This window comes from Panthera uncia, chromosome X, assembly GCF_023721935.1.
Source record: "Panthera uncia isolate 11264 chromosome X, Puncia_PCG_1.0, whole genome shotgun sequence".
Taxonomy (NCBI): domain Eukaryota; kingdom Metazoa; phylum Chordata; class Mammalia; order Carnivora; family Felidae; genus Panthera; species Panthera uncia.
Window position 1 is genome coordinate 36835749 of NC_064817.1, and position 12921 is coordinate 36848669.

A 12921-nucleotide genomic window follows, 5' to 3' on the forward strand; every position below is an offset into this window, starting at 1 on the left:
CACACGGCCTGACGCGGGGCTCGAACTCACAGACTGCGAGATCATGACCTGAGCCGAAGTCGGCCGCTTAACCGACTGAGCCACCCAGGCGCCCCTCATGGTGTGTATGTAAGCGGACACCAGTGGGCCTGAAAGATGGGACCAGGCTTGGGGAAAGGGGATGGCAGCTCCATGAGGGCACAGGTCCTATGTTTCATTTACACACTCCCCTGTGCCAGGCAGGGCTGGGCACACATTAGGGGCTCAATAATAATGGGTGGAGGGGCGCCTGGATGGCTCAGTCGGTTGAGCCTCCGACTTCCGCTCAGGTCATGATCACCCCGTTCGGGAGTTCGAGCTCGGCATCAGGCTCACTGCTGTCAGCCTGTCAGCACAGAGCCCGCTTCGGATCCTCTGTCCCCCTCCCTCCCTGCCCCTCTCTCTCGTCTCTCTCTCTCAAAAATAAATCAACGTTTAAAACAATTATTTAAAAAAAAGTAAAAAATAATGGGGGGAATCAATAAGATGATTGGGGTTGCCCGGCCAGCTGGTAAAGCTAGAGCACTAATGGATAGAATAACAGCTGTACCCATCTCAAAGGGTAGTTGTTAACAGGATGACATTAGTTGAGTTAACGCACGTCAATGCTCATTTAGTTAATGCCTGTCCATGGCCCATCGTGATTCCCCCCTGGAGTGGCTACTTATAGAACAAGAGGCTACATCCAGTCCTTCAAACCAGTGCTGAGGGGGGTCCCCCATCAAGCTAAGCCTCCATCGATTCCAGGATATAGTGGGGCCCAGCCCACAGGCGGGTGGGCATAAGACTGGCGGGGACCAACAGACACACACATTCAGGCCCGAGCAAAGTGTTCTCCCTCACTCTTCTGCGGCCATGGAGTTCAGAGTTGAGGTTTTTGAGTCCGAGAGGCAGATTCGCATCCCGGCCCCGCTGCTTATGTTTTTGTGTGGCCCCAGGCAAGTGACAAAATCCTCAAAGCTTCAGATCCCTTATCTGTAAAACCAGGAGGGTAATAACACTTACCGAAGGGTTGTGGTGTCATGTTCAGTAATTGCACATGCTTACCTCTTCCTCCTTCCTTTACCTCTTCCGTTGGGCTGGCAGTCAGCCGAAGAGCTAAGCTCCAGCCAGCTCAAGGGAGCCCCAACTCCGTCTCATTCTCTTTTTGGGACCAGTGGCTAGTCAAGGTCCACCCAGTGGCTAGTCAAGGCATGCTCTTCTCATGGTGTCGGAAACACAAGCGTGTAAGGCCAATCACACAGGCGCGTTTCAAGCCCCCCGCTCAGGTCACATTTGCAAACATCCCATTGGTGAAGCATGTCACATGGCCGAGTCCAAAGCCATAGTGTGAAGAAATACGCTCTGTGGAGAGAACCACAAAGCCATATGGCTAAAGTCGTAGTGACAGGAAGGGGTGAAGAATCAGGACCAATACTCAGAAAGCATTCCCTGATGATGCCCCAAGATATTAAATCCCACCCACATCAGCACTCAACCATACCAGCTTCTAGATATCAGTGTCCTGGGCTCCCCACCGGACTAGGAGTTTTTCAAAGGGAAAAGTGGTGTTTTATTCCCTTCTCTATCCTCCGCACCAAGCACAACGCCTGGCACATAGTAGGTATCTCGTGAATGCGTGTTGGTTTTCATCAATGAGGGCGTGTTTGTGCTCGTAAGTGGGTGGATGTTCATTGCCTTTGTTTCCTTATTCTTCATCAGTCTCTGGGCAAGCAAAGTTTAAGGTGACTGGGACTTTGGAAGTCGCTGATGAGCCCATCCAGCATCATTAGGGACCCGCGTCCCAGACAGCACCCTCTGCCGTGAATGGCTCATTGGCCTCCTCACTGGTTGCCTTCATTCTCACTCCAAAGCTCCAGTTCACCGTCTAACCCATCTCACCTTCTCACACTCAGGGGCAAGTCTCTGTTTTGTTTCAGCCCTAAATAAGGAAAGTATTTGCTTCTCAAATAATCATAGTTTGTAGGCAGCCTGGGTCACTTAACCACAAGTCTTTTTAGGGCTCCAGAAGTCACCCTTCTCTCTCCACCATCAAACTGTCATCCATCAAGAAGGGCGAAGCAAGTTTTGGGGGGACAGATCCAGAGAGTATTTGAGCGATGACCAGAAAATATCGGAAAGTCACATACCTTTCAGCTCTGTCTCTCTCCAGAATGGGATCCCACTAACAGTTTCTAACTCCCTATGCCCAATCCACAGAGATTTATACAGTTTTATTCCCTTTTTGTCTTAACCCTTAATCCCATTACCCCAGGAGGCCACGAAGCCCTCAGGCACTTCCAACTGAAGTCTTGTCCTGAAAGCCCAGATATCTGAAGGCAGACAGCAGAGTAGGCCCCTTGGATGATTACATTTGATGCGTGCTGCTCACGGATCCACCAAGGAAGCTGAGAGTTGTTGGCTTTGTTATAAAAAACGTCGGGAGGGCTCAGTTTACTTTTTTCTTCTCTATTGGATTTCATAATAGTGGACAGTTCTCTGCTCTGTCATAGATTATTTGCTTTTCTAAACACACGTTTTACAGTAAATTAAGAAGCATTTTACTCAATAGGACACTTTCTGAATTTCCAATGGGAGTATTTTTGCCCAAAGGGGAACTCGTATTGTCAAAGTTGTCTTCATGAATTGCACTTGAGGTCAAATTAAAAACAGTCTTTGGAGCTCAATTACAGAATCATAGAAATCATAGGCCTTGAAGGAAAAATAGCTCTTTTACTTCCTAGAAAAACAGTCAAAGTTGAACTTCTAAAGGTTGAGCCGGATTCGACTGAAAAAATGGACCAACATTGTAACAAAAGTGCCCCTGACACTTTTTGGGGGCCCAGTTAAGAGCTGTTGGGGAGAGAAAAGAATTAAAACACAGGGGGACTGCTCTTCAGAATCCATAAGTTACACACTGGAAGCTGCCAGAAAAAAATACCAGACTGTATAGTGTGTTCTAGTCCAGGGCTCCTTAAACTTGAATGTACATACAAATCACCTCTCATTCAAAAGTTCTGGGGTGGGGCGCATGATTCTGCATTTCTAACAAGCTCCTGGGTAATGCTAGGGTTCCTCGTCTGTGGCCCGCACTTTGAGTAGCAAAGTTCTAGTTATGGAACATACAGGAATCTTGGGTAGGAACGTAAAGGTGAGAGAGATAATGAAGGTAAAAGTGGTGAGGAATTCTTCGCAGAGGAAGTACGCACAGAGGAAGATTCTGGAACAACGTACACGTAACAGCCCAACGTCTCACAAAAGATTCTCGCTTAGAAAGGCCCCGTGAGGAGACTAAAAGAATCCTAGAGTGAATTATAAACATGGTGCTCCTTAACTCAGGTTTGTTCATGCAAACTCTCATTAAATTGGTGAAATATAGAATTGATTCTGTTCCCACCTAAGAAGATAAGGTCCCAATACGATATATATATATATATATATACACACACACACATATATAATACACCATAGTAATACATATATATGTATAGATGAGATATAGTATATATATAGGTATATAATATGTATATTATATAGATATAATATTTATTTATATAAATACTTTTTATATATGATATCTCAAATATAGTGGCCTCACTACCCACCTAAGACCAGTTACAATCACATAAAGTTCTGAACTTGAATGATGTTTGGTGGGGATTGTCTACTAGGAAAGAGTGATAGACTTCATAATTTGTGTTTTAATTTTTTTTTTTTTTTGAGAGAGAGAGAGAGAAAGCACGAGCAGGGGAGAGGCAGAGAGAGAGAGGGACAGAAGGTCCAGCGCGGGCTCTGTGTTGACAGCAGTGAGATCACGACCCGAGCCGAAGTTGGACGCTCCACCGCCTGAGCCGCCCAGGCGCCCCCATAAGCTGTGTTTTAAACCTCATAATACGCTTCCTCAAAAGTTATGTGACTTGGGACATTATAAAAGAAAACCAGAGAGGACAGAAACTATTTAAAAGACAGAAAGGTTTTGTTGATTTTTTTTTTTTTTTAGAACATTGACTCTGTTTAGCCCTTGGAAGGGAATTAGAAAGGGACTCTGTTTCTTTCTATTATTTGTATTAGTGAAAACACCAGCCTTTCCCTCCATCACACACGCTAAAAGCGTTGAGTAAATATTTAAAGAATATCTGTGCGAAGGAGCACCAATTCATTACCCCGTTGTCTTTGTCTAAAGGAAAAGGATTTAGACTGGTTGAAGGGAAGAACATTTTAGGCAGGAGGGTTCAGGCAGCGGTGGTAGGAGTGTTTGCTGAGAGCTGGAAACGGGTTGTGGAAAGTCAGATTGCCAAAGCAGGTTGTGGCCAGATGGTAGGGAACCAGCTGCATGCCTCGCTAAGAGTCTGGATGTTCTTTAGGTAAGCACATTTTTGATCCGGAGATGAAATACAATTCGAAAAGGGCCATATTGAAGTACTTGGTACTTGGCGATGCTTTGCCGTGGGCCATTTACCCACTTGACAGCTCCTCGGGGAGTTCTAAGGGAGGTTCCCTAGGGACGGGTGTCCAAGTTCAAGGTAAATGCAATCGCCGACCGCCGCGAGAGATAGGCCAGTCCCCGGGGACCTTGGGACCAGATTCAAACCAGAGACTTCTCCATGGGCCCCACGGACTTACGGAGGAACCGGTTCTCGGCTGGGGGGGTTGGTGGGGGCAAAATGCCCACCAGGTCCCCGAGAGACGAGGTGGGGGGCGGGGGGGCATCCATATTTTTCTCATTAACTTATTCCTGACATGAAGTATTATGTCTCGCTGAGGATGGTGGAAAATATTTCACTGAAGCCTTAAGTTGGAAAAAAAAAATGTTAAGAGGTTTTTTTCTGGGTTTTTTTTTTTTTTCCTCTCTATGACCCCAGGCCAGAGAAAAAGTTTGTCACTGAATGTTTATGAGAGGAATGAGCCAGAAGAGCAGACACCGCCAAGTCCCTCTGACTCATTACGGAGCTCAATTAGTGGGCAATAGAATTTACCTAGCATCCCCCCCCCCCCGGGGGTGGAGGCGGTGGGGTGTGGCGGGCAGCAGCGGGGAGGGGAGGGGGGGCGTCTGCCGGGAGCAAGGTGGACGTGGCCCTTTTCAAGGGTATCAATTGAGCCCGCAGAGTGCGATGGCAGGAGGCGACCCCTCCGAGGAAGAGCCACGGCTGCGTGCCTGCCAGTCCCTTCTGAGCTCCACGGGGCCACCCGTCTGACCCCGCCGCCTATAGAGCTAACATGAGTAATGTATCAGCAATGTGAGAAGCCTCCGATCCCCAAACCACAGGGGAATAAATCAGCCGAGGTTGGCAGGAAGTGGAAGAGGCGGAGATTTACTGCCGGGGCTCCCCGGGGCTGGGCGACACCGCCGTCGCCCCGGGAGACACCAGCTTCTGCCTCCCGCGGGCCCGGGGTGGCACCTGCACCGAATGTTCTTGGGCTCCTGGGGAAGCAGGGCTGTTGGCGACGAGGAGCGTCCTCAAGGAGAGATTCTCGCTTCGGCTCTTTTCACCCGGACGGGCGCGTTTCGTTCTTTCCTTCACTCACTCGCTCATTCGGGTGAGATCGTTGCTGCGGGTCAAGTGCCATGAAAGCACGGGGGGGGGGGGGGGGGGGGGGACACACGACGTCAGCCAAGACCCGGGGGCCTGCCCTCAATGGGCGTTCAGTAGAGAGGGTCCAGGGATGGTCTGAAAGCGCTGAGCTCTAGATTATTCCAGAAGGGCCCTTGCAAGGGTCCGCTCCAGACCACAGGGCACTTTAAGTCCTCCTCGGGCCGAACTGAATTTCTCTTCTGGCTTGGACTGCAGGAGAGGTCCCTGACGGTTTCATCGTAAGAGAGAGGAGGAGGTTGGGTAGATATGAGTCTAGAACTTTCTGTGTGTGCCGTCCGGTATGACTAATGGGACGTATGGCTCTCTACACGGATTCCCAGAATTGAACCTGGGCCAACGTATATGAGGCTTCACTACCTCCTCTGACCAAGCCTGACCTTTGTATACCTCAACTCCTGTGCCATGTTCCCCCTCGAAGCAGCTCTGGCCTGCCTTGGCGGTTCTGTCAGAGGTTAACACTGGCCCCTCCGTAATAGATATCACGACTGCTTGATGGTGAAACGAGAGAAATCTAAGCGTGAGGGACTGATGTTCACACTTGGACAGTAAAAATAGTATACTTATTACAATATCCCTGAATAGGAGTGTCTCAGAAGGAACGTTCTAGTTCCATCTTAATGTGACAAGATAATTTTTGAGGTACTAGTTTATGCACTCCCTCTCCCCACGCATTTTTTCTTTTTTCCTTTTCCTGCTGCCAGCAGACAATCAGACTCTGGGCTTCTTCGTCTCAGAGAAAGCCGAAGTGGATTATGTGGAGGGCCACTGGGAGCACAGGAAAAGGGGGGGGGGGTCCTTAAAGGCAGCTGGAGAGGAGAGAGCCAGGGAAACCCAGAAGGGGCCACATTTGGTGGTTTCTGAGAATAGAGGAGGCCTGCACTAGGGGGAAGGCGCCAAGCAAACCTCAGGAGAGGACTGTGAAATGCCATAGGGAGGCTTGCTCCAGCCACAGGGGCTCCCATTCCAGAAAAGAGTGCTGTGCTCCAAGCATCTCTCGGGGAAAATGGGAGCATGGGGCCTGTGAGGAAGGGCTTCTCAACTGCAACAAGTGTAGACAGCCCGAAGACTTAAATGTGTGTGTGTGTGTGCGTGTGCATGATCCCAAATATCTTGTTACTGGTACAACCACAGGACCTTTGCATCACCCTAGGAGTAGTGGTAGCTTCTAAAGGTTTGGATTTCCTATCAATCCAGGATGATGGGATTACAGTAGAAATTAAATTGGTTTAAGTACAATTAAGAATTGCAATGTTTCTACGGTGTGTGGGTATCTACTGAGCCATACCTGCTCTTCTCCCCAGGTCCTTCTCTCCTTCCCTGTTTTGGCCGGGGTGGGGATATCAGGCTTGGCACTCAGACCTATCTTAGCATAAAGCCTGCTCCTATGAGGTAGAAAGCTTCATCTGAATAAAAGCTTTTCTGGAATAGAACCCTTCAGAATGTATGTGTAGATTTTAGGCTCCATGTCTCCATTGTCCCCTCCCCCTCCTCCCCCCCTGCTCCTCCTCCTCCCCCCCCCCCTCCTCCCCCTCCTCCCCCTCCTCCACCTCTCCACTCTCCTTCCACTTTTCCCTCTTACTCTTCCTGCCTTTAGCTTCAGGGTTTATGCTCTTAACCCTTATACTATGCTCCTTGTTGTCACTTTGAAATACCAAGAAACGATGGTCTAGGCTGCCATGGAAGTATCTCCAAGAATCAAGGTGCAGAAGAGTGTGTATGGAATGATTCTTTTTTGTATAAATAAGGGTAGAGATTTGGATGAATGGATGGATAGATAGAGACAGATGGACTGATTGATTGGTTTCTTGGTATATGCCTAAATAACCTGGGGGACAGGGAAGGAGAGACAAAAATGTGTTAACAGCAGTTAAGAGAGAGACACTGGAGGCAAAGGGAGGGAAATTGTTCGCCTTTAAATTTGTTCATTTCTGGGCCGCTTGAATTTGCTAACCATGTATCTGCTTTACTTTTTTAATCTATCTACCAAGATTATAGAAAAAATGAGATTTTATAGAAAGCCTCTGGTTTTACTTTCTTTTCTAAATATTTTTTTGTGTGTGCAACTAATAAGTGAGTCCCCTCCCTGAAAGAAATCTTGCACTATGCTTGTCAAATAATTCTAACATGCTGATCCCACCCCCTCTAGGCCGGGGGAATTCTGACATGGTCCGGAAGACACCCCCAATGTCATGGTTGGCTCTGGCAGGGGGCGGGGTTCTAGCATGCTCTGGATGCAAAGAGGCCTGTGTAGCAGATGGAAAAGACACCCTGTTGATTGCGTCCATTTCCCCCCACCCCCAAACGCTCAAAGGCCGAGGCTCTGGTGAGAGGGGCTGCGTGACAGCATCCGGCAAAGACATAGATGCCCAAAGGACAGAGGGGACAACCTGTCTTGCTTTGCCCCCAGACTGTCCCAAAGCCCCAGGGTTCCGGGCAAACAGTGACAGTTGACCCTACCAGTGGGTGTCCTCACAGAATTTTAGACCTAGAAAGGAGCTTGGTGACTAATTCAATTTTCTGCCTACCTGAAAATTAAGGAACAAGTTATTATTAGCTTCGATTTGTTTCGGATGGAAAAGGAAAAGGGGTGCGTGTGCGTGTGTGTGTGTGTGTGTCTTCAAGAAAGAGACAAAGAGAAGGATTTAAAATGAAGAAAGAATTGCTTTCTTCATCTAACAATGATCTGCAGAACACCTACATCATTCTGGGAACTGTGCTCAACACAGATTTGTTTTAACCTTCCTAAAGAAATCCTTCGAATTTCTCTCATATTTTTCATTTTTAAAGAATGGCACATTAAATAGGCTTTGATGGGGGTCCCTGGGGGGCTCAGTCGGTTAAGCGTCCGACTCTCGACGCTGGGGAGAGAGGCTTTGATGGGGGTCCCTGGCTGGCTCAGGCCATGATCTCATGGTTTGTGGGATCGAGTCCCACGTTGGGCTCTGCACAGACAGCATAGAGCCTGCTTGGGATTCTCTGTCTCTCTCGCTTTCTGCCCCTCCCCTGCTTACGTGCTCTCTCTCTCACTCTGTCTCTCTCTCAAAATAAATAAAAACAAATTTTAAATAGGCTTTGATGATACTTAGTATGCTGGCTGAATTGGTATCTTCCCAGAGGTCATGAGACACACAGCGGGCACCGTATTCTGAGGGAAGAGAAAGAGTGTGAAAAAATGCAGTGTGTGTGTGTGGGGGGGGGGCGCCTGGGTGGCTCAGTCGGTTGAGCGGCCAACTCTTGACTTTGGCTCAGGTCATGATCTCAGGGTTCATGAGATTGAGCCCCGCGTTGGGCTCTGTGCTGACAGCAGGAAACTTACTTGGGATTTTGTCCCTCCTTCTCTCTCTGCCCCTCCCCTACTTGCGCTCTCTGTTTCTCTCTCTCTTTCTCCCAATCTCTCTCTCTCTTTCAAATTAAATAAATAAACATTTAGAAAAATGCAGTGGGGGCAGAAAGCAGATTGGTGGCTTCCAGGGCATGGGGAGAGGACACACAGGGTAGGGAGTGACTGTCTCATGGGTCCAAGGTTGCTTTGGGGGGTTCTAGAATCGGTGGGGATGGTTGCACAGCATGGTGAATATGCTATAAGCCGGTGAACTAAGTGCACACTTTACAGTGGTTAAAATGGTAAACTATGTTATTTGAGTTTCATCTCAATTAGAAGGAAGACTTGGAAAACTACAGTGGGATGCCGTCTGTGCATTGTAAGGGTTTGCAGTTTGAACGCTCGGTTAGGTGGCATTTTGCATTATATTATCTTTTTTTTTAATTTTTTCATATTCATTTTTTAACATTTTCTTTTAACATTTATTTATTTTTGAGAGACAGAGAGAGGCAGAGCATGCACAGGGCAGGGGGAGAGAGAGAGAGACACAGAATCCGAAGCAGGCTCCAGGCTCCGAGCTGTCAGCACAGAGCCTGACGTGGGGCTTGAAATCGCAAACTGCGAGATCGTGACCTGAGTCAAAGTCGGACACTTAACCGACTGAGCCACCCAGGCGCCCCTGGATTATATTATCTTTAACAGCAGGATGTGTATAAAACTTCCTGATGGGATGGGCAATAGTCATGAAAATTGCTTCTGCCATAAAGGGAAGATCTTATGGAAAAGCAATTTTAATAAATGTTTTTTAAAAAGTTTTTATTTATTTATTTTGAGAGGGACAGAGACAGTGCCAGTGGGGAGGGGCAGAGAGAGGGAGAGAGAATCCCAAGCAGGCTCCGTACTGTCAGCTCAGAACCCCATGCGAAGCTTGAACCGTGAGATCCTGACCTGAGCTGAAATCAAGAGTCGGATGTTTGACTGAGCCACCCAAGCATCCCTGGAAAAGCAATTTTAAAAGTAGTGAAACTAAAAAGATGAATTCTGAAGTTTTCTTTTACTTTTAATAAGGGTTCTGAATTCGCTGACCTGTACCAGGATGGCAAGTAATCATAACTTTTGTTGTTTAGCAGAGATTTTTTATAAAAGCACATAACCTCTTTGAGAGTTAAACATTGACATTTTTTTTTTAATTGAGAAATTGAGTATTGTTTTGAAAGAAATCTATGCCATGGAGAGAGCAGAGATGTTTGGAAGTTTCCTCCATTGTGTTATTTTTGTTGCAGAAAACAATATGCATGGGTGACACTTACAAAAGCTTTCATATGGTCACATTTGTAAAAAAAAAAACATAGAGATGGAATTTTCAGTCTTGTTTACGTATCTCCCAAATGAAGGTATCTCTCAAATGCTGCATCTTCTGCTTGTTTTACTAGAAAAATTTGACATTAAAAGACAGAAATTCACTCGCCAACCTTCAACAAAAATCTTTGCATGACTGATATACGGCTTACAAGAAAGAGTACTGCGATTAGTCAATGCAACCAATGATCTACTTTTTCCTTTTATTTTTACATATCTTTGGGTCACGTGGGTGGCTCAGTCATTTGAGCCCCGGCTCTTGGCTTCTGCTCAGGTCATGATCTCAGGGTCGTAGGATGGCGCCCCGGGCATGGAGCCTACCGGGGATTTTCTCTCTCTCCCTCTGCCCCTCCCCACACTGGTGCGCGAGCACGCACCCACCCGCTCTCCTCCTCTCTCTCAAAGACATTTTTTCAATTTACGTATCTTTGCCAGTGTCTTTCCCAGCCATGTCAAACCATTAAAGTAAATTCATCAAGTAGATGTCATCAAAATAAACTAAACTTAGAACCAGAACAAAGTGGTAAACCGAGATTTTCAAAAAGTACAAATCACATTCAATTACATTGCTTTCATTTGTAAAGTAATTTTAGTAAGATCAAAGTGAGTTTTTGTTCCTTTCTAATTATAATAAAAATTAGTAATAATACAACATAATAAAAAGTTAATAATAATTAAAATTAGTTTTTACCAAGTGGGATGTATTCCAGGTATGCAAGGCTGACTCAATATTCAAAAACTGATTAATGTAATCCATCATGTCAACAAGCTGAAGCAGAAAAAACATAATCATATCAGTCGATGCAGAAAAAACCTTTGATAAAATCAAACACCAGTTCATAATTAAAAGGTCTCAGTAAACTAGGAATAGGGGGAAACTTGATAAAGAACATGTACAGAAAACCCCACAAAACTACAGCTAATATCATACTAATGGTGAGAAAATTAAAGCATTCTCACTAAGTTTGGGAGCAAGGCAAGTATGTGCCCTCTCATCACTCCTTTTCAACCTTGTACTACAAGTCTTAAGTAATACGATAAAAGAGAAAAAGGAAGTGAAAAGTATACAGACTGGCATAAAAGAAATAAAACAATCTTCGTGGGGCACCTGGGTGGCTCAGTCGGTTAAGCGTCCACCTTCTGATTTCAGCTCAGGTCATGATCTCACGGTTGGTGAGTTTGAGCCCCGCATCGTGCTCTGTGCTGACAGCGCGGAGCCTGCTTGGGATTTTTCTCTCCCCCTCTCTCTCTGCCCCTCCTCACTCATGCTCTCTCTCTTTCTCTCTCTCCCTCAAAATAAATAAATAAACTTAAAAAAAAATCTTTGCTTGCGGATGACATAATTGTCTGTGCAGAAATTCTGAAAGAACTGACTAAAAAACCCTCCTGGACCTAATAAACGATTTCGGCAAGGTTGAAGGATACAGGGTTAATATACGAAACTCAATCGCTGTCCTAAATACCAGCCATGAACAGGTGGAATTTGATATTAAAAACACAATACCTCATGCAAGGTTGGTTGGATTGCAAACCGGCACAGCCACTGTGGAGAACAGTATGGAGGCTCCTCAAAAAGTTAAAAACAGAATTAACCCATGATCCGGTAATTGTAGTATGGCATATTTACCCCCAAAACACAAAAACATGAATTCAAAGGGATATATGCACCTCTATTTTGATATCAGCACTATTTATAATAGCTGAATTATGGAAGCAGCCCAAGTGTCCACTGATAAACGAATGGCGAAAGGAGATGTGGCATATATACACAATGGAATACGATTCTGCCGTAAAAAGAATGAGATCTTTCCATTTGCAACCACACGGATGGAGTGAAAGAGCATAACGCTAAGTGAAATAAGCCAGTCGGAGGGAACGTACCACGTGATTTCACTCATGTGTGGAATTAAAGAAACAAAACAGATGAGCAAAGGGAAAAAAAGAGAGAGAAAGAGACAAAGCAAGAAACAGACTCGTAGCTAAAGAGAAGAAACTGATGGTTGCCAGAGGGGAGTTGGGTGTGGGGATGGGTGAAGTAGGTGATGGGGATTAAGGAGGCACTTGTCATGGTGACTACGGTTGAATCGCTATATCGTACACCTGAAACTAACATTACACTGTACGTTAACTACACTGGAAAGAAAACTGAAAACTTAATAAAAAATAATAAAATAAAATTCTCTTGGTGTAAGAAAAAAACCCCCACCAAACCCAGTACCACTTCCATTAGCGCCTCCAAGAATAAAACCCTTAGATAGAAATCTACCAGTGCATGCATCAGATATATGTGAGGAAAACTACAAAATTCTGATGAAAGAAATCAAAGAACTGAATCAGTTGAAGAGATGTTCTTTGTTCATGGAGAGGAGTGTTCAATACTGTGAAGACGTCAGTTGTCCCCAACTTGATCTGTAGATTCCACACGATCCCAATCAAAATCACAGGAAGTGACTTTGTGGATATCGACAAAATGATTCTAAAGTTTATATGGAGAGGCAAAAGACCCAGAATGGCCGACACAGTATTGAAGAAGGAAAACAAACTTGGAGAACCAACACTTCCCTATCCCAAGACCTACTCTGTGAAGTTACAATAAGGCTGTGTGATATTGGTGAAAGAACAGATAAATAGAGCAGTGGAACAGAAGAG